Below are 24,776 nucleotides of genomic sequence, written 5' to 3'. Positions count from 1 at the left end.
TTTTCAAAACCCTAATTCCATATATACATTCACGCAAATCAAATAGCATAAGAATTTTTCAAAACCCTAATTCCATATATTCATTCACCCAAATGAGATAGCTTGAGAACTTTTCAAAACCCTAATTCCATATATACATTCAAGCAAATCAAATACCTTGAGAATTTTTCAAAGCCCTAATTCCATATATACAGTCACACAAATCAATACCTTAAAAAAATTCAAAACCCTAATTCCGTATATACATTCACCCAAATAAAATACCTTAAGAATTTTTCAAAAACCTAATTCCATATATAAAATCAAATACCCTAAAAAATTTTCAAAACCCTAATTCCATATTATACATTCACAGAAATCAAATAGCTTGAGAATTTTTCAAAACCCTAATTCCACATATACATTCACCCAAATCAAATAGCATGAGAATTTTTCAAAACCCTCATTCAATATATACATTCATGCAAATCAAATACCTTGAGAATTTTTCAAAACCCTAATTCTATATATACATTTATGCAAATCAAATACCTTGAAAATTTTTCAAAACCCTAATTCTATATATACATTCATGTAAATCAAATAACTTTAAAATTTTCAAAATCCTAATACCATATATATACAAATCAAATACAAAAAAATTTCAAAACCGTAATTCTCTATATACATTCATAATTTCAAAACCATAATTCCCTTTGTACATTTACTCAAATCAAATACCCTAAAAAAATTTCAAAACCATAATTCCATTTATACATGAAATCAAATCAAATACTTCAAAATTTTTCAAAACCCTAATTCCATGTATACATTCACACCCATCAAATACACCCATCAAATAGTGGAGCGTAAATACCATGGCATTACATGCCATCAAAAGCTATCTGCCAATGAAATTATAATGCAAAGCTATATACCATGGGAAATTTGAACGTCTGTAACCAAAGTTATGGTATCAAAAAACCAGAAATAGCAAAAATAGCTACTACAAAACATTCATAATTTCTAGTAGTAAAGATCGAACAGGCCACCCATGGCGGGGATTATTATAATTAGTAATAACTCTTAGTAATCGCTCTCTACATATTATTAGCAAAAATCGCTACTACAAAACATTCATAATTTCTAGTAGTAAAGATCGAACAGGCCACCCATGGCGGGGATTATTATAATTAGTAATAACTTAGTAATCGCTCTCTACATATTATCACCATCGCGAACACATTCTGGAGGAATTTTCTTGTTTCTCTGTGCGTCAGTGCAGTAATTGTAGATGGTGTAGTGCTTCCTCACCCATTTCAAGAATCGCCATTGCCGCCTATCCAGGTCTCTGAACTTCACCTGATCCCACGACCGCGACGCCTGCATAGCGCACAACGATTGCGGAGAAGAAGCCTCGCAGGCATCGACATGGAATTCCCTGAACGATGCAATGAAGGGCGCCTTGGTCCAGTCGGTTTTCTCCAGACCCCCTCGAGTGGCCCAGTTTTCCCCATTCCACAGGCTCCAATGGACCTTCATCGCCTGGTTTATTGCGTACCCCAAGCCGAGGTCCTGGCAGTTCTTGAACACGCGGATAGGTACCTGGTCTACAAAAAATCTGCGCACAAAAAACAGACCACACCAAACAATAGTCACCTAAGAGCCAGGTTCTTTCTAAAATTGCATAATACATTTTGCCCTCTTTCTGGTTTAAACAAAAATAACGAGAATGTCACGGAATCGAATCTGGGGGCTTACACAATTTGGTACTTGTTCCAGAGCACAGAGTAGGAATGGTAATCCTTGGTGGGGTCGAACCAGAGATATATGCGATGCTCTCTGTCACCCTTCCCGCCTGTAAACACATTGGTCTGAAGAATATGGGGTTCCCCTGACTTGTTGCCCAAGAATTCGAAGTCTATTTCATCGTGCTCAGCCGTCTGGGAAGAAAGCTATCCGCACCAAAACAAATATAGAGACATAAGTAGGCAGAAGCAGATCTAGCCAAACATAAAAGCCCAAATATTATTATCAAGTACTCACATAAAAGGTGGTGACAGTGCCAGCGGAATCACCCTGAACCAGCTTGATCTACATGCTGAAGTGCCCAAACAAATATTCTCCTTTGGATTCGAACCCAGCACCGGTTAATCTCATTTTTCATGTAACTTTGTTATTCCAGAGACTGATAAAGATAAATGACACAGGAAGAAATAGAATGGGTAATAACTTACCATGTTGTTTGTTGAGAAGAAGATTAATTTGTCGCCCACCATCAAATTGTTTCATGTGGTCCACACCCCAGCTAGCTATGAAATTGTTGTCAAAGGGCAGAGTCACTGGCGTTTTAGGGGTGGCAGCCATGGCTCCACGAGCCAGTAGGAGAATGAAAAAGAGACCAAAAAACTGGATGACCTCCTTCAGCTCAAACAATATTGATGATACGCAAAAATGAAGCTATGTTCAGCAGATTGCACCCAAAAATAAAGCTATGTGCAGAGCATGGACTGGTAGAGTGCACACCCCAACACACAACCGGGAAATGTAGGGTGAAGAATGGGGTTTTATAGCAGCAAGAGGGAGAATTAGGGGTGGGTGACCGGTGTGGTTTCTAGTTTCCAAGTTATTTTTCTTAATTGCTTTCACATTCACAACATCCATCATGGCCATGGATCCTTCTTTCTCTTCATTTATTAAAACCACATCGCAGTCTCACCTTTCTAGATCTGCTTGTGCAGGGTAGTGGATTACATTCAATAATTAATAACGGTAACCTTTGTGCACCGTAGTGGATGAAATTCAATAATTAATAAACTGTAACGGATCAGTGATCACTAACCATTTGATAGTAGATATAGGCTTAGTCTAATTTATGGAAAGAAATCACATTTGTATCATATTTTTTCGGTTAGTTTTAATCAAAATTTGGTAATTTTTAAAAGGTTAAGTTTAAGTTGTTTAATTTATAGAATAAGAGTCTCGCGGTTTTTCAGAGTGTTGAATCCATTTATATATTCAAAAGAAGTCTCTACGGAGGCCCAAGAATTGTCCCTACTACCAAAAGTGGTCCTAATTGGACAAAAAAAATTCAAAAAATCTTGTAAAGCTAGTGTTTGAATCATGTTTTTGATACTGGAAATAGATTCAACACCATCAAAAACGTCTGAGGCACCTAAAATTATGAATTTTGATAGCTTTTACTTGGATTTACACAAATTCCAACCAGTTTTTTTCAAAATATGGCCAGAATTTCTATAGTTTTCAGGTCAAAAAAGCATAATTGTTAAACTACCTCTATTCAAAAATGTATTTTAAATAATAGAAAAACACATTCAAGAAATTTTATCAGCAGATTCCATTGAAAAGGATTATTTAATTTATAAATTAAAATGAAAAAAGTTATTTAATCTATAAATTAAACTACTCAATAGAAATATATTGTATAGATGATAAATTATAATTGTGTAAATGGGAGAGGATAGTGATAATATTGAGTCAATCACAAAAAGTTACATGTTGTGTAGTGGTGTTTATTAATTATTAATTTATTTAAGGGAGTTTATTATTTATTATAATGTGATTTTAAATAATAACTATATTAATAAATATGGTTGATATATTTTTATTACCCAATGAAATTAAATTATAAAAAATATATAAAAATACAACTTATATAGTCTAGGAAGTGCTGCAAAATCATATGTTTCAATTATGAAATATGTGTGGAGGATGAGAACAACAAGGCACTTCTTACTAACCATGATAATTGTTTATCAATAAGTAATATAATAAAATTATAATCATATTAGTTAAATATAACAATATAAATATGGATTTATGGGATTTATTATTAAAAAGGCATCCATTAATATAGAAAAATTTGACACATATATAATTAAAAATTATGATATGTCAAAATTTTATCAATAAATTTCATAAAAACAAAATATATTATAGTAATTCATGTAGTTGTAAACTAATTTCTCATGAATTTTTTTTGAATGGTTTTACAACTAACTAGTTATTAACAATGGCAAACATTCAATAATTGTTTTCATTATTTTAACAAGAAAATAATAAATCATTAGATATAGTCATTCAAGGCTTGCACTTGCTAACCATGACTTACCAAGAGGTCACCCATTCTAAATTGCCTCTAGCTCAAGAGAGCTTAACTGTGGAGCTTTCCCCGCAATCAAGCCCACTTAGCTTGCTACCCCATTTGCAAAACCTTAGCAAGTATTCTCCCTCATGAACTATTCAAGTAGAGCTCCCTTCACTCTTTTGTATTTAAGTATTGAGGGGTTTTCATAGTGCATTATATAAAATATCGTTTTTTGGGATTCAATTGTTAAGTAAGTCATTCATATATGACCATTTCCATGAGAGGTAGTCGTAACTAACTAATTTCACGCTTGAGCCAGAGTCGATCTGAGATGGGTGACCTCCTTGGAAATCATGGTTATCAGGTGCAAGCCCCGATAGTGATGATTGATGATATGTGATTCATTTCACCAGTTTCAATTATGCCTCTTCACCTTGTGAGCATCACCCAATGCAATGAGTGCAAAGTGGACTATTCAAAAAAATCATGAGAAATTAGTGAGTTACGACTATGTCTCATGGAAATGGTCATAGATGAATGACTTACTTAACGCAGTTGAATCCAAGAAAATGATATCTAATATAATGCACTACGAAAACCCCTTAATACTTAAATACAAAAGAGTGAAGGGAGCTCTACTTGAATGGTTCATGAGGCACAATACTTGCTAAGTTTTTGGAAATGGGGTAGCAATGGGGAAAACTCCACAGTTAAGCACACTTAAGCTAGATGTGATCTTGGATGGATGACCTCCCAAGAAGTCATGGTTACCAAGTGCAAGCCTTGGAAGTGATGATTGATGCTATGTGATTCATTTCACTAGTTTCAATCCCACTTCTTCACCCTTGTGAGTATCACCCAATTCAATGAGTGCTAAGTGGACTATTCACAAAAAAAAACATGAGAAATTAGTCAGTTATGACTACTTCTCATGGAAATCGTAGTTGAATCCCAAAAATTGATATCTAATGTCAGGCACTGTGAAAACCCTCAACAATTAAATAATAAATCATATTTAATAATCATAATATAATAAAATAGCAACTGCCTCTAAAGGTGAAAAGACACACTAAAGGAATAGAATATATGGTCATAATGAGTGCTAAGTGGACTATTCACAAAAAAAAACATGAGAAATTAGTCAGTTATGACTACTTCTCATGGAAATCGTAGTTGAATCCCAAAAACTGATATCTAATATAACGCACTATGAAAACCACTCAATACTTCAATAATAAATCATATTTAATAATCATAATATAATAAACTAGCAATTTCCTCTAAAGGTTCAAAGACACACTGAATGAATAGAAGATATGGGAAGACCAGGGAAATTGTGAAGACAAAATAAGCATTTTTTTCCAAACTTTTGTGTTCAAAACGTGGGTCAATACAACTCAACGGACAACTTCAAAGAGCTAAGAAAAAAATTGACCAAGTAGAGATTTCCTAAGGGAGGTTGCGGAGGTTGGAGCCACCCTTGACTTTTGAATGCTTACTACAAATATTACTAGCTTTTCCATGTCGAGTACTTCTCTTTTTTATGAAAGAACCAATGAAGCAGAACTTAGGTTAATTCAGGCACGCACCATTGACATGAAGGTCTTGATGGCTATTTTTTGAAGAATTTTGATTATAGTAATTTCAAGGATGTTTGTGGGGTTTTGTCCAATATCCTGGAATTGAACGGGAGGTCTAGGAATACTTTGATTTTGACATGAATGGACATGCCAATATTGCTAAGTTTTCTATGGCCACATATGTTGGCTTTGACAATATCAAAGTCTCCAATATTGAGCGGATATTGAGACAACAAACCAAATTGCACAACTGAATTTTCCCACAACTATGTATAACTATACGATTACAAACCACACTGCAGAATTAAATTTTCCCACAACTATGTAAAACTATATTTTTCAACTGATTTCCACTTCCAACCAAATTCCTTTATAATAATTATGTAAAACTAAATTTCCCAACCACTTTTTTATATATTTCCGTTTTCAACCAAATTCCATAATCAAAATTTATAATAATGATGTAAACCTAGGATTTCCAACCCAATTCATGTAAACTTACTTTTATTGTCTATGATGAAAATATTAAGAAATAAAGTGTTAGCACTTTGTAATTCCCTAAGGTTGAGGAGAGGAACCCAAAGGTAACTACAAACCAGTTTAAAACTGAATCTAGCCCTTCCAGCTTCAGAGAGGGCTCTCTCTATACGAATCTTTAGTCGTATATATTAGGTTAGGTATTAAGATCACAGAGGAATAGGGTTAACAGTTTGATGGCAGGGAAGATGGAAAATCCATTGGGCATGGAGTCATATTAAGCTAATGATTTTTAGAGAGAGGGTGAAAAAATCAAGAATCATTAGATAGAAGAAAGGCAGGCAATCCTTCTCATGTTTTTTATCAAATTTCATTGTAGAGGGGTGAGAAAAGGAATAGTGTAATTGAGAACATCTAAATCATCTAGCTGAGGATGGATTCTAGATATCTCAATGGAAGAAAAACATTAAATGTTCAGTAAGCTATAACAGAACACTTAAAAGTGAATTCTGAAATAAATCTTGGCTTAACTAAACATGAAGACATAAAAAATAAAGAATGATTATGAAAAGAGATAAAATTCACATACATGGGAGAAAACATCACCATAAGAAATTGACACAAGAATCCCTATAAAAGTCAACTTAAGTTGTCATCATTCACTGAAACTTTAATGAAGATATACAATGCACAATGTCTTCTTTCTCTAACCCTGACCAACGCTTTTCTTAATCAAAAATGCATCATATATAGATCAAAAACAATTATTTCCTTCCTTTCGGAACTGAATTCCCTCAAAAAGATTCATTTTCTTCCTTCAGCAATGAATATAGAACTACTCTCTAGAAACTAGGAAACTATTTTGACTAAGAATTTCTTAAACAAATTACATTGAATACATGCATAAAAATGAATTTCGAACCTCCCAAACACCTCAAGGCATTACCATGACCATAAAATTCAATTACATAAAGTTTAGATATGAGTTTCATGGTCAAAGTTTTGACTGTGAGGAAGCGCAGCGCAATCGCTATGCTACTTCCTTCTTCAGTAGAAACATAGCAACAAAAGCGCAATGAATTGATGATTTGTAAATTATGATCATTCCTTGTACTTCTTGATGTGTCAAATAAGTAGAAAAGAACTCCCTCTTCATAAAACACACACTGGAAAACCCCTATTTCAATTGTATATTTCCACCCATCAAAATCATCATCTACATTAGAAGCGCAACACCCGAGTGTAGCAAATTTTTGAAAGGTTTGACTAGGTATTTGGGTCTCTGAACGAATAAAATAGCTTTATGATGATGTTGACAGGCTTAACAACCTCCTTGGGCCTCCATTCATAAGAAGCAACACAAAAATCCCTGATTTTCTACTAAAATGTAATACTTTGGACAGTAGCGTAGCAATTGTGTTGTGTTACTGTGTCACTTGCTTCCTTTACCCAAAACTTCCAAAAACATAAGGGATATGATTGATATATTATGATGCACTTCAAATAAAAAGGTAAAAGGAAAAAATGATCTTGAGCACCTGTTCAAACTTAAACCTTAGCTACCTCACCCAACAAGTCCAGATTACCTCTTTTTTTCTTTCTAGTTTTTCTGCAATGCCTCCTACAACTATTTCTTTGTGGCCCTCAACTACTTCTTCAAAGTGATATTTTTCATGCAAATTTTCTTGAGATGTCTATGTAAGGGCGGAGTTCTCTTCAGCATATACTTGGCCTCAAACAATGTTGCCTCACATAAATTCAAGTGGTCATGTATCTTATGTATGTCCCTTTCATCTTGTCCCGTAATCCTACTGATTTCATTTTGATTTTTCTTCAAATGCTTCCTCGACCTATGGAAAGTGTGATGCCCTTCTCCAATTCAGCCTTATTCTCTTCTTTCATTGACTATTCTTTTTGTAGCTGCAACTTCTTGGCTAAAGACCTAGTTAGATAAATTCTTGTTGATGAGATCTCTGGCTTTTGAATGTTCTTTGTTGTTGTCTTTTCTTTACCTTTAAACTTAGTGGAAGATGAAGTTGTCTTCATCATTGGTTCTACTTCATCATTCTTAGGTGTCTTCTCCAAAATTTTCTTCTTTAACTCCTTTTTATCATGTTTTAGCTAAACAATGACTTAAAGGGTCACTTTCAACTATTCTTATAGTTCTATAATATATGTGTCCTTTTCATCTAAAAAAAAATCCTCTCGTACGGTATCTATAACTTTAGTTGCTTGTTCAGGTGTTTCCTTAATGGGAAATCTCTTCATAGTAACTCTTGTGAGTGGTTTCTTACGAGCAGCCACCGCCTCGGGAGAAAGATGAATTTTTTTACCTTTTTCATGTGTGATGGATCAACTAAAGTTGGTGGAATTTTTACTAAGCTCTCCACTGCTAATTGAACATCCTTTACCACAGATGAAGGTGTATCCTTTTAACTCCAAGGGCTAGTTGGAAACTCAACTATCAACTTGGATGAATCAAAGAATGCTTGCCATGACTCATTTTTCTTTTTCAGCTCCTCCGCTACTAACAATTTGGTCAAAGAGAAATCAAAGACACTCAGATCTACTTGATTTTTCTTACCCTGAACCTTATCTGTCATCTTACTAATGCTAATGAATAAGTAAAACAGTGGACTCAAAGGGATTTTTCCTATGAAATGCATCAACAACGTGAAATGATACTGATAAACTCTCACAAATCTTCGTTCACAAGTGAAATATCTCTCGATGACCTTAAGAAGTTTTTTGTTAGGTTCTAGGAGATATTCCCTTGGCACAATAGCTCCATGTTACTTGTTTTTGTACTTTGGCTTTAATAAATCCATGTAGTTGACTGTGTCTAAAGCATGCCCTTGAACCATTGTTCTCCTTGTAGAGGGATTTTGTAGCAACTGAAATGGTAGCCTCTGACACTAGAAAATTTAATTCTCCAACCTTAGCATCTACCCTAGTGAAGTTCAAAGCAACCTCTTTTGTCTGTTGAACATTGTAACCCTCTATCTTCTCACAAAATTTGATGCAACTAGTCTCTTCAAAAGAAACCATAATTCTTGGATCTAAGTTTATCAAAGCAAGATATTGAGGCTTAAACCTGACTATGTCTCCCCCTTTGTGCTTCTTTCCATCTGGTGTTGTAATGGATCACAACAAAAGATGAATTTTAGGGTTTCTCAATGCAATTACAATGCTTAACAATTTAATGCAGCAATACTATAGCAGTTCTAGAATTAGGGTTTTAGATGAAGGCTTATGGAAAAATTTGAATGAAAATCCTTATATTAACAAATTGAGACACCATAACTCAACTCCTAGACCCAAATGCAACAATTTTTCATTTTTCTCCATAGTGGAATTCTAAATACACAAGCGAAATGCCATAAGGGGAATATGTTTCTTGATATTCTAGGGAAACAACAACAAGGTTCTGAGACTTCATATCACTTATTATGAATTTTTAGACTAAGGGGTATAGGTGGCAAGTGAAATTTGAATGTTTGACATAGATAAAACAAAAAAGGTAGCAACTGTGTGAAAGTGTAGCGAATTCTCCATGCACCACAAGAAAATGCAGCGAGATAAGAATCAAATATTTTCAAGGCCATCTGGGAATTTTCCTTGATAGATAAGGCTAAATTGAACAACATATAAGATGAATAATTCAAGAAAATGAGGATTTGAAACCTGGAAGTGGCAATAACCTCTTGACTTGTAGAATTGCAATGACCATCCCTGAGTGCAGCAACTCCCCGGGAGAATTAGTGCAACAAGTTCCAATTGATGTCTAGAATGCTTTCGATAGAACAAGGAGTAAATCATGAGTTTCTTGGATGCCAAAACAAGTTTTTGAACTCCCAAGATGACTAAAACCCTCCTTCAAGAATATTCATTACAATTTGAAGTTCGAATCATGAAAGAAAAATAAAGGAAGATCTCATACTCATTGTTTTGGAGGGTGATGTCATAGCACAGGCTTGATTTGACAAAACAACTAACTAAAATGACACCACTATTTTGTCTCAATGATGAGAGAATAATGACCCTCTACTATCATTTACTCATGAATTTTGATTACACATTACCCTAAATTTATTAAACCTAAACCCTTTTAAAACTATTGGCAACTTTATTTTATTTTCCACTCAAATTAACATTAAGACTTGATCCATATGAAATCACGGGAAATATTTTACAAATTTTCCAAATAATGAAAAAATGTAAGTTTTTTTTTACTACTATAACATAGGACACCAACATTGGCTCCAATGGGGATGACATCCTCTGTGTGAGGTGCCAAAGAACATCGTAGACCATGTGCCTATCCCTTAGATTTTATTGACTCTTGACCTGACACATAACTAACTCATGAATTATTATGACTTTTTACGTTCTGAAAATTGGCAAAGGTCATCAAAATCTTCCTCAAGATTCAAATTCTGGTGATAGTTTCTCACACCTACAACACTGGAAATTTGGATGGTTATATACAATGAAGTGATCAAAACCAAATAATTTTAGGTAAAATAATGCTTGAGAAACCTACCATTTATAGACCCTCCAAAAAGAAATTCTCCTGTCAAATCCTACAACAAATATGCATTACTCCCATGGAAAGTTGCAATCTTGAATGGTCCTTTCCGAAGATTTTCAAATTTTCCTGGTTTACCTTTTTCTTCATTCTAAGCATCCCACTTCAGAACTAGGTCACCGGCTTGAAAATATTCAGCCTTTGTTCTTCGATTAAAATTATTCTTAATTTTATTATGGATTGCTTGGGTATTGTTATATACTTCCTCTCTTATTTGCGATCTGATTTATTCTCCTTTTCAAGTCATTTGGCTCTACATCTATTCCCTGCAACAAATTCATTATTGGAATTCCCAAGGAAGAAATAAAAACATATGTTCCATACACTAGTTCAAAAGGTGACATACCAATTGACTTTTTAGTGTTCACTCTATCAACCCATAGTGCATAGATCAACTTTTATGCCATGTTTTCTTATTTTCTTGTAGCAAATTATTTATAATGTTCACTAGGATCTTTTTTTAAGGATCATCTTAACCAATACCTTGTAGGTAATATGCATTAGAATGATTGAGTACAATATGATATTTATAACAGAATTCAATCATTTTCTTGGACTTGAAAGAAGCAACATTATATGTGATTATTTTACAGGGACAACCAAATCTTGAGATTATATTACCTTCCAAAAATTGAATGATTACTAAGTTTGTTGCCTGACATCTGGTGGGTATTACTTCTATCCACTTTGTAAAGTAGTATGTGACTTTCATAATCCATTTATGTTGGGCTAAAGATGATGAATGGATTTCCAAAATGAAATCCAGACTCCGCTGCTGAAATGGTGCTTCAATTGTAATTGGTTTCATGGGTAGATGTGAAAGCTTCCTTTTTCCTTCAAAATTTTGACATTCATGGCAACTTTAAACCCTTTTATAAACATCAGAAAACAAGGTTGGCCAGTAAAAAGCAACGCTCAAAATTTTGTTCGTTTTGGCTTTCGAATAATGGTGGCCTCCACAATCCCCTTTATGAAATTATTCCATAACCTTTTTTTTTCATCCTCCAGTAAACAATTCAATGAGATACCTCCTAAGTCTTTCAAATTCAAAATATTGAATTTTATAGCCTTTTGTTTCAAAAATCTTTCTTTTGTTTTTGTCATTCCTAGAGGAGCCTATAAGTGTTGTAAAACATAAACTATATCAACATAACATTGAGGGGAAATAAATTTTTCAGATACCTGTTGAAAAGGTTCTGAATCATTGTCATCTGACAAACAAACATAAAATTTATGTCCAATACATCTAGATTTGAATAAACCATCAATTTTGCAAATCCTTGACCCTTTACCATGTTGGTAAGCTTGATCTCCACATCATACTCAAGAGTAGTTTTTATCCATCTACCTCTCCTACCTTCACAATCAAGTTGGGTCATAATGTCTTTCACAACAAAATTTGTGACATAAGCAATCATCTATGAATGAAGCACATAAACTCTAAAATATTTCAAGGCCTTAACCAACACATAATCTTCCTTCTCCATAATATTATACTTAAGAGAAGAATCTCTCAAACCCCTTATAAAGAAATTTATTTTTTGTTCATTACCTTGCTGATTTTTCTACATTAAGAATGTTGCAATGGTGTGTTTTGATGCAAAAGAGAAAAGGATAAAGTCTTTAGTATAATTCGGACTAGCCAAAATAGGAGCACTAGCCAAGGCATGTTTTACCTTATCAAAAGACTTCCTTTTCTTAATTGTCCACCTGATTTCACTTTCCTTTCCCAACATGTTGGTCAAGAACCTTATAATTTCTTCTAAGTTAAGAATGAACCTTCTCAAAAAATTAAATCTTCCCAAAATTGATTGAACCTCCTTCTTATTCCTTGGAATGTCAATTTTCTGAATTGCAGCAACCTTGTTTGGTTCAATTTTAATGTCACCCTTTGAGATTATATGCCTCATTAATTTTTCTTCCTCCATTGACAAATTTGACTTATTTAGATTTAAAGATATGCCAAACCTTCTACACTTTTCAAAAACCTATTTTAGCTGTTGAAAATGATCAGAATCAAATTTTGAAAATAAAGTGATATCATCAATGTAAACTGCCAGGAACTTATCATTTTCATCAACAAATGTAAAAACCATGGCCCTTTCAAAGGTAGCCCCTGCATTCATCATCCTAAAGGGAATTTTGGCATACATAAAGGTTCCTTGGGGTGTGATAAAAGTTGTTTTCTCCTGGTCATTACGGTGTACCGAAATCTTATTGTAACCTGAGAAACCATCAAGCATAGACATCCTCTGAGAGCCAACCACCTTTTGTAGTATATGGTCCATATTACGTAAGGGATAATTATCCTTAAGAGATACTTTGTTGAGGTTTCTAAAATCAACAACATGCCTTATTTCACCAGTCTTCTTTCTTATAGGGACCGAATTAGAAAACCATTTTGAACACCTTAAAGGAACAATAATTTTGGCATCAAACAATTTTCTCACTTTATTTTCAATAAGAGGAAGAAACAAGGGATTGGTTCTTCTCAACTTCTATTTAGAAGGCTTATGATCCTTCTTTATTGGAATTGTATGTTGGATAGTGCTCTTCATATCCCCAAGAAAAAATATCTTAATATTCCTTCATAAGACCAAGATATTTGTGTCTATCTTCATGTGTCAAATATCTCGATAGCTTGACTATTTTAGGTTGATTTTTTGTCCCTATATTACAGTCCTATACTTCAGTCTTAGTGGGAACTACATTGGGGTTCTTAGCTACATCAGTCTGATCAAACAACTTCTCAAGAGGGACCAAATTTTTTTGTATCACATTATCCTTCAACTGTATGACCTCATGATTTATAACTTGATTTTCAAAATCATTTGATTCTAAACAAAAAAACTATTGTTCATCCTCATCAAAACAATTCTCATCATTTGCGCAAACTGGAAAATTCCTTAGACATTTGCAAAAAATTATTAAGTTGCTTGTCATCTTTAAACATTTTCTAATATTTTACATTGTGTGAGACTGTTGGTCTATGTTTGACTTCAATTTCATACTTCTTATTGGGATAAATAGGAATCTTAAACACAGAAGTTGAGGTGGTCAATGCATAAGCTATTTGATCTGATAATCACCTTGTGATTGATCTCAGTTAAGATTTTATTAAATGAAGGTATTATAGACTCATATGTTGGTGTGTGTGTCTATGCTATTTAAGCAACAGATCGATCAGATCGCAAATACACAGACACTTGAAATCGAAAACAACAGAGAAATACAACAAGCAAAGACAAGAACACAAGAAATTAATAAGGAGTTCACCCTATCCTCCAGGGTTACATCTCCGGTCCAGCTATCAGTGGTGGCCTTCTTTTATTGTGTCTTGAAGCAAAGAATTACAATGAAGGAGCTCAATATGAGTCTCCTGAAATAGATTGGCTTGGCAGGGTGGTTCTTAGATTCCCCAAACCACTGGAGTACACAGACACTCTTCTCTACCAGCTCTTTGACCTCTCTGGTTTGACAGATCCTCTCGGGGATGGCTTGAATCTTCCAAGCTCTCTTGTGCTCAACACTATCTTTGGTCAGCTTGGCCCTCTGTATTCTTTCTGCTTTCTGCTTCACTGATTCTTTCTCTTCTTTGTCTTCTGTCTTCGGTGTTCCTCTCTGGGTTCTCGACTCTTATGTTCTTTCTGTTCTTTGTTCATGGCTTTTAAGCCATTCAGGCTCATGGCGATTTGGTTCCTCTTCCACCTTCGTTAAATCGCCTACTTGCAGCTGCGCTTGGAGTTCCCTGTTCTCAACGTCATCATCAGGCTCTCAGGGAGTGGCCACTTGTCCTCCTGCGAACTGCGCCATCCTACGTCGTCGGTTCAATTCTTCGGTTATGTCGTGGAATGAGTCTTTCTCCATCGTGGCGGTCAATCCGGACTTCAAATTATTTCATATTGCGGCTTAATCCCCCATCAATTTTGTCTTCTCCATCGGGCGCGATCTCAACCGTTAGATCTGGAGCCCCCCAGATCTGACGTTGTTCGCTCGTCCCGCGCAGTTGACTAGCTCGACCGATAGCGCGTGATGAGCGGCGGTTTTGTCTCTCCTCCACTTGCCACGCATCGGGTGCTGAGTGGAATTGCTCCTTTTCCATCAAAACTACTTACCGCCCATGGATGCGCCCGATTAAGACCGCTGGTTTTGGAGCGGGTCCCGCCTTTAGCGCTTAGCCTTTCTTTCCATGGTTTTCTGGCTCCCACGTGACCGAGTGCTCGGGGCTTCCCCATTTTGAGGGTTTTCGCCCAACGATGTGGGAGCTAATCGCGCATCAAATATATCCTCTGTTTCTCGATCTGGGCCTCCCAGGGGCTAATTTCACCTCCCGTGCAGTCTCCATGGGCCTCGGTCAGCGTGCTTTGACCGAGGTCCTCGTCGTTCCACGCTGGCTGCCATTGCCACTAGTTTAGAGGTGTTTTTGATTGCTGTTGTAAATTCTTTGAAGTCTATCCTGACCTGGTATAACCATGGCTCTGTTAATTATTCTTTATGGATCCAATTCGGATCACAGCCTTCCCACTGAAAAGCTTTTGGACCACCAAAAGTTGGTTTTCTTTCAAGCATCGACTAAGTGAGGGTACTGCTATCTCACTTGCCCAATCTCAATCCACTTTGCACTACTCGGCTTCGAACCTTTGAGTCCAATTCTGAGGTACTCAATATCTCCTTTGCGTGTTATCCTCACCTTCCTGTCCAAGACTGTGTCTTCCTGCAATTCATTCAGATATTTAGGTAGCAAGTCATCAATAGAAGGCAATTGACTTTTCTCTTCACGATCCTCAATCATTGAAGGTTCAAACAATCTCAAGCAATTTGTATTTACAACTGAGTATATGTGCATGTAAGCTGGTAGATCAAGGCGAAAAGCATTTTCACCAATCTTCTCAAGTATCCTAAAAGGTCCATACCTGATAGGCTTTAGCTTTTTACCTTCACCTTGCATCCTGTCCTTGCTGATATACAGCCAAACCTGGTCTCCAACTTGAAAACTATGCTCTATCCGATGCTTGTCATGCCTTGCCTTGTATTTGGCTTGGCTCTTTTCCACTTGTTCCTGTATTGCCTGGTGGATCTCCTCGATCTGTTCAATGAACCGAGTTGCCTTGTCCACATCACTATGTCCATCAAATGTGGTATCTTTACCAAAGAAAAAATCCAAGGGATACCTTGGTATGAAACCAAAACAGGTTTCAAAAGGAGATCTCTGTGTAGAAGAGTGTTTTTCTCTGTTGCAAGCATTTTTCACATAACATAAGTGTTCATCCAAAAGCTTAGGATGTTTGCTGCAATATCCTCTGAGTAACTGAATCACTATCCTGTTAACTACCTCTGTCTAGCCATCGGTTTGTGGATGAAAAATTGTGCTTTTATTCAATTGGGTGTCCATAAGGTCCCACATACTTGACCAAAGCTTCCCCACAAATCAGGTGTCTCGATCAGATACAATAGAAATGGGTAATCCAAAATGAACCCATACATGTTCAAAGAATAGTTTTGTAGTTTGTTCAGTTGTAATCTGTTTATTACAAGGTATCAAAATACACATTTTTCTGAACCTATCCACAACCACATACAAATAATCATGACCTTTCCTAGATTTAGGCAGTCCTCCAACAAAATCCATGGAAACACTTTCCCAAGGGTGAGAAGGAACTGGTAATGGAGTGTACAAGCCTAGTTTTCTATTGTTGTGCTTGCTTTTAGCACACATAGTACACCCTCTTACATATCCAGAAACTGTCTCATTCATTTTTGGCCAATAACAAAATCTTTGCAGCTGTGCAACTATTTTACTTACCTCAAAGTGACCTGATATCAGAGAAGTGTGTGCCTCTCTAATTATCTTTACTCTCTCTGTTTGTGGAATGCAGAGTTTCCCACAATGGTACAAGAGTCAGTCCTTCACATGATAATCCAATTCTTCTACCTTTTTTCCTTGACTCAAAGTTTCATATACATCTTTAAAGTCTATATCTTGAGCATATTGTTCAATGTAACTTTCATGTAGTACAGAATTATGCTTAAGTATAATAGATGCATTTATAATGGGTCTAGACAACATGTCTGCAACTTTTTTATGTATGCCCTTCTTATATCTGATGACCAAATGAAATTGTTGTAGAAAACCCATCCACCTGTAATGTCTTGATTGCTGCAACTTAGTTTGGGAGTGTAGATATTGAAGTGGTTGATGATTAGTATGTATTACTATCTCTTTGCCCATTAAGTAATGTTTCCACTTTTTCACACTCTGAACTAATGCATACAATTATTTATCATATGTAGGATAGTTAACTACTGAAGGATTAAAAGTCTCAGAATGATAACATATGAGTTTACCATGTTGTGTCAACACTACTCCCATGGCATAGTCAATGGCATCTATTTGGATCTCAAATGGTCTTTGTAGATCAGGCAGTGCTAGTATAGGTGTTGTACTAATCTTTTCTTTCAAGGTGTCGAAGTCTTTCTGATGTTTGCCTCCCCACTGAAACACCTTGTTCAATCTTGTCAAAGCATGTAAGGGAGCTGCAATTGAGGAAAAGTTAGACATGAACTTCCTCCAATATTGTGATGCTCCTAAGAAGCTTCTCACTTCTGTAGCAGACTTGGGTTTAGGCCAGTTTACAATGACTACCCACTTTAGGGGGATCTATTTTCAATTCACCCCCCCCCCCCCCCCCACTATATGACCCAAATAATTTAGAGATGTTTGGAATTCACATTTTGAGAGTTTAACATAAAGTTTTTCTCTTTTTAAAACATATAATCTCTGCTTAGCATGCTTTAAGTGTTCTTCCCACTTTTTACTAAAAATCAGAATGTCATCCAGATACATAATAATGAAATCATCAAGAAAAGGTTTTGAGTACATCATTCATGAATCTCATGAAAGTAGCAGGAGCATTGGTTAAGCCAAAACGCATAACTAGCCACTCATATAATCCCTGCTTTGTTTTGAAAGCAGTTTTCCATGCATCTTGCTCTGCAACTCTAACCTGATGGTATCCACTATGCAAATCCAGCTTGGTGAAATAAACAACTTCCTTTAATTGATCTAAAAGATCATCTATGCAAGGAAGGGGATACAATTTTTTATTATTATCTTATTCAGTGCTCGGTAGTCAATGCACATTCTCCAAGAGCCATCTTTCTTTCTCACCAAAATGATTGGTGACCCACATGGTGATGTGTTAGGCCTGATGAACCCCTTCTCGAGCAACTCTTGCACCTGCTTCTTGATTTCAGCATTCTCTAAAACAGACAACCTATGCATTCCAATGCTAGGCAATGGAACATCTTGCTGCAAAATAATATCATGTAATATTTCCTTTTTCGGTGGCATACCTTTAGGTTCTTGAAACATAACATCATACTCTGAAACAATCTTTTCTATATCAGCATGTTGCTTAGCATTACAGCCCTCAAATACATTGGTTTTATCAGGTTTCTTTTACTTTACAACCATTAGTAAGAATTGTTTGCATGAATTTATCACTCTTTTCATCTGTCCTAAATTTATGAGAGTATAATTATTCTTGAGCTTATGAGCTCTTACAAAGTATTTGATTCCATCTTTAACAAGTAGATACTTGTTCTCGTCTCTATAGAAAATAGCTTTTCTATCATACAAGTAAGGACTTCCCAAAACAATTCCACATATATCCAAAGGAATTATGTTTAACTCAACCTCATCTACAAATGCTGACCCAAAAGAAAACTTGAGTTTGCACTGTCTAGTCACTTGTAGTTGTGCTTTATCATTCAACCATCCTAATGGGTATGGTTTCTTGTGAGGTTTAGTTGCTAATCCCAATTTCTTTACAATTGCTTCAGAAATCAAATGTACTTGTGAGCCACTATCAAACAAAGTATCAATCTTTTGATGTTTGGAAATAACTCGAATATGGAAAATATCATGTCTTTTTCTCTCATGTTCTTCATCAATAACAGATTGAGCAGAATTACTAGTAGATGCTTCATAATTCTTACCTTTTATACCTGTGGCTGCAATGATTGTTTCATCTCCCGATTCTGACCCCAAATCTTTCTGAATAGTTGCAGCAGTCTTATTCTTCTTGCCCTCGGACTTCTTAGGTCTCAGCTCTGGATGCAGAATCCAATAGTGCTCATCATCATGCCCATCCTTTTTATAGTGAGTGCATGAAGCTTTGCCTTTTTGTGCAGCGTTAGCCTTCCTTGCTTTCCACTTCTGCTTTCTTTTCTCCTTGCTTTTGCTTGCAGTGGGTTGGGACGGTCCCCCAACTTCTGGATTTTCATTCTTTCCTCTAGACTTTAGATGAGTAGCTTGTACAGACACCTCATCTATACTAGGGGGATTAAACATGAGGATGGTATGCCTCATGTAGCTGTGTAGACCACCAATGTACTTCAAAAGAGTCTCTGGTGAGTCTAATGAGATCCCTAGAATCAATGCTCTCTTTCTAAATTCTTTAGTGTACCCTTGCACACTTTGCCCTTTCAACTTCCAAAGAGTTTGCCAACTCATCATGGCTTGTTGCATGTAGGCCAATGGATAGAACTACTTCTTAATTGCAGAAACAAAGTCACTCTAGACAGAGATGGTCTTACCATGTATTTTCATGTCAGCTTGGGTTCTGCCTTCCCACCAAACCAAGGTAGTGCCTCCTAGGCATAGGCTTGCCAGCTGAATTTTGCTCTTGTCTGATTCAATGTTTTGTACTCTGCAATACACATCAATTTGTCTAATCCAATTGTCCAACTTTTCAGCATTTAGCTCTCCATCATATATAGGCAAGTCAAATTTAACAATTTAATCAAAGATGTTTTCTTATTATGCACAGGGCTATTAGGAGGTGTGAGAAAATTTTCCTCTTTCCCTTTTCCTTTTGAGTGGTCATGGGAATGAGACTCATCTTCTTCTTTATCTTGTTTAGAACCTAATGAATCTTCATCCTTATGCTTTCTAAAGTCCCTATACATTTCTTCTACCATAGACTTTATAGCTAGGAAACTCTCTATGAATTGAGGGTCTGGCCCCACAGAACCTTCCTCTGACACTGTCTTCCGAGGACAGACTCTCCCAATTTCAGGATTAGTTTCAACTAACTCTCCTTCTCCTAATTTGAGCTTTGATCTAGTGACCATTCAACAGCGAAACCAACACAAGCTTGTCTAACCTTACAGCCAAAAGCTCTGATACCACTTGATCTGATAATCACCCTATGAGTGATCTCAGTTAAGAATTTATTAAATGAAGGTATTACATACTCATATGTTGGTGTGTGTGTCTATGCTATTAAGCAACGGATCGATCAGATTGCAAATACATAGACACTTGAAATGGAAAACAACATAGAAATACAACAAGCAAGGACAAGAACACAAGAAATTAATAAGGAGTTCACCCTATCCTCCAGGGCTACATCTCTAGTCCAGCTCTCAGTGGTGGCCTTCTCTTATTGTGTCTTTAAGCAGATAATTACAATGAAGGAGATCAATATGAGTCTCCTGAAACAGATTGGCTTGCAAGGGTGGTTCTTGGATTCCCCAAACCACTGGAGTACACAGACTCTCTTCTCTACCAGCTCTTTGACCTCTCTGGTCTGACAGATCCTCTCAGGGATGGCTTGAATCTTTCAAGCTCTCTGGTGCTCGATGTTGCCTTTGGTCAGCTCGGCCCTCTGTCTTCTTTCTGCTTTTTACTTCACTGATTCTTTCTCTTCTCTGTCTTATGTCTTCGGTGTTCCTCTTTGGGTTCCCGACTCTTTCGTTCTTTCTGTTCTTTGTTCATGGCTTTTAAGCCATTCAGGCTCATGGCGACTCGATTCCTCTTCCACCTTCTTCGAATCACCTGATTGCAGCTACGCTTGTAGTTCCCTGTTCTCGGTGTCATCATCAGGCTCTCAGGGAGTGGCCACTTGTCCTCCTACGAACTGCGCCAGCCTATGTCGTCGGTTCAATTCTTTGGTTACGTCGTGGAATGAGCCTTTTGCCACTGTGGTGGTCAATCCGAAATTCAAATTCTTTCATATTGCAACTTAATCCCCCATCAATTCCATCTTCTCCATCAGACGTGATCTCAGCCGTTAGATCTCGAGCCACAGATCTGACGTCGTTCGCTCGTCTCGCGCAGTTGACTAGCTCGACCGTTAGCCTGCAATGAGCGGCGGTTTTCTCTCTCCTCCACTTGCCACGAGTCGGGCGTTGAGTGGGATCGCTCCTTTTCCGTCAAAACTGCTTACCACCCATGGATGCCCCCGATCAATACCGCTGGTTTTGGAGCAGGTACTGCCTTTAGCGCTTAGCCTTTTTTTCCACGGTTTTCTAGCTCCCACGCGACCGATTGCTCGGGGCTTCCCCATTTTGAGGATTTTCACCCAGCGATGCGGGATTAGCACTAAGTGCTAATCACACATCAAAATCCTCCTCTGTTTCCCGATCTGGGCCTCCCAGGGGCTAATTTCACTTCCCATGCAGTCTCCATGGGCCTCGGTCAGCGCGCTTTGATCGAGGTCCTCGTCGTTCCATGTTGGCTGCCATTTCCACTGGTTTAGAGGTGCTTTTGATCGTTGTTGTAAATTCTTTGAAGTCTATCCCGACCTAGTACAGCCATGCTTCTGTTAATTATTCTTTATGGATCCAATTCAGATCACTATCATATTCAGTCCTATAGGAATGAAAGACAAATTATATTCTAAAAACAATTGCATCATTGCTAGAACAACATTCCTATAGGTTCTCATCCTAGGGTTTTTAGTCTGATACTCGCCTTTGATTTGATTGATAATTAGCTCTAAATCCCCATGAATTGGAATCTTTTTCCCCCACATCCTTCAAAACCTATAATCCCAAAATCAACGCTTCATACTCAGCCACATTGTTCATATAGTCAAAGGTTATTTTGAAAGAACATAGTTTTGACTTGTCCATATTTGAGCTAACTATCATCACACCAGCTCGAACCCCTTCTTTGCTAACTGCTCCATCACAATCCATGCTCCAAAGGCCATCATCTTCATATTTGTGCTATGATTTATTTTCCTAAAATTCACCTCCTTTCTCCTCTGATACGTGTCCCTTTTTTTACTATCTTCATCCAAACATAAGTCATTATACAATATAAAATAATCCATATCAGAATGCATTGAGTAAATAGGATGATTATTAGGCCTTTCCTTGCGACATACCATGTATTTCATCAAGGACTCCTTCAAGGATAATTTTAGGGGCGAATGTTCGCCCTTTGGCGAAATTAAGGGGTTTTAAATTTTTAGTGGGCGAATATTTTGTATCATAGTACATTTTTACAAATCACCTCAAATAGCCCACCTTATTTTAAGGGAGAGGGTAAAAAAGGTAAATTTAGCCCTTGAAATTAGGACTTACAACCTTCCATTCGCCCATTTTCAAGAATAGGTTTTATTTAAGTGAATCCATTCGCCCATTTTCAAGAATAGGTTTTATTTAAGTGAATCCATTCGCCCATTTTCAAGAATAGGTTTTATTTAAGTGAATCCTATGGGCCAAATACCCTATTTACAAAAGAGGTATGGTAAATTAATAAAAATATAAATAAATGAGAGGTATGGTAAATAAATATAACATTTTTTATATTTACTACATAAGTCACCTTATATACATGTAAGGGTGTAAACAAATAAAAATATACGTAAAGTGGAGGTATGATAAATAAATAAAACGTAAAGGTATGGTAAATAAATAAAAATATAAATAAATTAGACGTATCATAAATAAATAAAACCTCTTTTTATATTTAGTCCATAACCCTCGTTCTATTTATGAAGGCTCAAGAAAGAGGTTTTATTTAAGTGAATCCTATGGGCCAAATACCATATTTGTAAAAGAGGTATGGCAAATTAATAAAAATATAAATAAACTAGAGGTATGGTAAACAAATAAAACATTTTTTTATATTTACTCCATAAGTCACCTTATATTTACCAACACTCAAAAAATGGGTTATATTTAGGTGAAACCTATGGCCAAAATACTATGGGACAAATACCATGGACTAGATTGTTATTAATACCATGCAAAAAACCATTACTAACCCTAATATTAGAATTAATAAAAATAAAAATTGCACATGGTAATGACCCATGGTATTCACCAAAATGGCACATGGTATTGACCCATGGTATTCACCTGGAATGTAGTCTATTTAAATGGGGGAATTAAACCAGCATGTAGCCTATGCTAAGATTCACTAGGACTTTACAAAGTTTTATTATTTAGTGAAAGACTCGCCAAGATCTTACAAGATTTTATAATTGAGTAAAATATTCGCCATGCCTGGTGAGAGATTCACCCAAAAATTATATATACATATTATATTATCGATAAAATCGCCTTCCATTTTTCCTATATACCATGGAGATTCGCCCATTTATTATATTTATAAATTTAGGGGGGGTTCTTAAAATTTTCCCTGGACTCCTTGGATGTCCAAAAACGGGAATTGTGGCATATGACATATCCATCTATAAATTAGCTTTCAATTTTGCAGCCCATGACCTTGATAAAATCATATCGAACTTCGGAGGAATATAAACAACAAATATATCCATCACTATATTTTTTGGTTTAATTTCAGTGAGAGAGACAACACAATCCTTCATTAAACCTAAACATTTAACCTTACTCGAATGAAAGGAAAAGAGGTTTTTATGTGGACCTGTTATTTCCAAACCAATTTTGTCCATAATAACCTTTGGCATTAGGTTATGTGATGAACCTAATTCTAACATTGCATTATGTAGAATCAAATCATGTACATTCAAGCTAACATAGAAAGGTGGGACATATCCACCTTGAGAATCTCGATCAATTTTTGGACCAAATAGAAGTTCAATATGGTCATCATTCAAATTAGCAGTATCTAAATCCTATCTTTAGTTCTTTGAAAATATGGATTTTGTATTTGTCATTCTTGATCATTTCATTAAATGGAATGGATATTTTGATGTTAGATATTTCATTTTCTAAATTGAAAAACGATTGAATTTTCTCTACCTCTTTTATGGTTGTTTATTTCTTTTCTGCAATCTTCTTTGCAAGATCATCTTTCTTCTGGATGGAAGTAGGTGCATCAGTTTGGCCTTTTTTTGGAGGATTTACCACAACCTTCCTCTTTCTAAAGTTATACTATATTTGTACTTCCATGATTGTATTTTGGTACCCTTTCTTGTAATCTTTTGATTCCATATGCATGATATATTCTTGTGGCTATAAGAACAAGTCTTACTCTTCTTTTGTCAAAAGGATTATGTCCTCTTCTTCACCAAAATAATGTATCTAATCTTTACCTTTGTTGTGTCTTTATCTTCTAGAAAATTCTTTTGGAAAGGAGGCCTCATTTGTTGCTGATCTCCCTAATTTCTTTGTTCTCATTGTTTTATTTGAACTTGAGGCCTTCAAAAAATTGGATTTCTTACTTGAGGAGGTGTTTTTGTTCTCTAACAACAATTTTTTTTCCAAAGTAAATATTTCCACTAGATTTTCCATTGTTTTCATCATGACATCCAGCTTGTTATCTGATGAAGATGAAGGCTCCTCTTTAACCCCTCCCATCTTTTCAACTTTCATTTTGTCCTTTTTATTCAGGAAAATTGCTTCCACTCCAAAAAAATTTCTTTGCATATCCTCCAATGTGGTTGGATTCCTTTCCCTGAGCTAATAAGAAAGCTCAACATCGAAGCCAATAGGGTAATGAAGCAAAGCCAGCCCTCAGGGGGTTTTATTTCAGCAAGTATTGAGTTATACACCTTATTAAATCTAGCTAAAAAATCCTAAACTGATTCTCCTCAACCTATCTTTAGGTTGTCATACTTAGCTAATATGTGTAGGGGTGTCTTCTTTACGTCCCATTTGGCAAAGAAACTTTGTTCAAGTTGCTAGAAATTGGGAATGCTTACCCCTAGAAGGGTTCTAAACCATTTCTTCACCTCCCTCAAAAAAATTTGAGCAAAAGTCTCAATTTAGCATCCTCATGGTCCACCTCTTCTAAGCCTATGAATTCATTAAATTTATCAAG

General features: G+C 36.0%; 1 pseudogene; it reads right to left on the bottom strand.

Annotated features, from left to right (window-relative positions):
- Positions 1–1,197: 1,197 nt before the first annotated feature.
- Positions 1,198–2,346, bottom strand: LOC149246431 (xyloglucan endotransglucosylase/hydrolase protein A-like; annotated as a pseudogene).
- Positions 2,347–24,776: the final 22,430 nt, after the last annotated feature.

The sequence above is a fragment of the Pinus tabuliformis genome, chromosome 7 (assembly GCF_031772625.1).
Source record: "Pinus tabuliformis cultivar Carrire ecotype Pingquan chromosome 7, CPIR1, whole genome shotgun sequence".
NCBI classification, from domain to species: domain Eukaryota; kingdom Viridiplantae; phylum Streptophyta; class Pinopsida; order Pinales; family Pinaceae; genus Pinus; species Pinus tabuliformis.
This window is presented reverse-complemented; position numbering and strand designations above follow the sequence as displayed.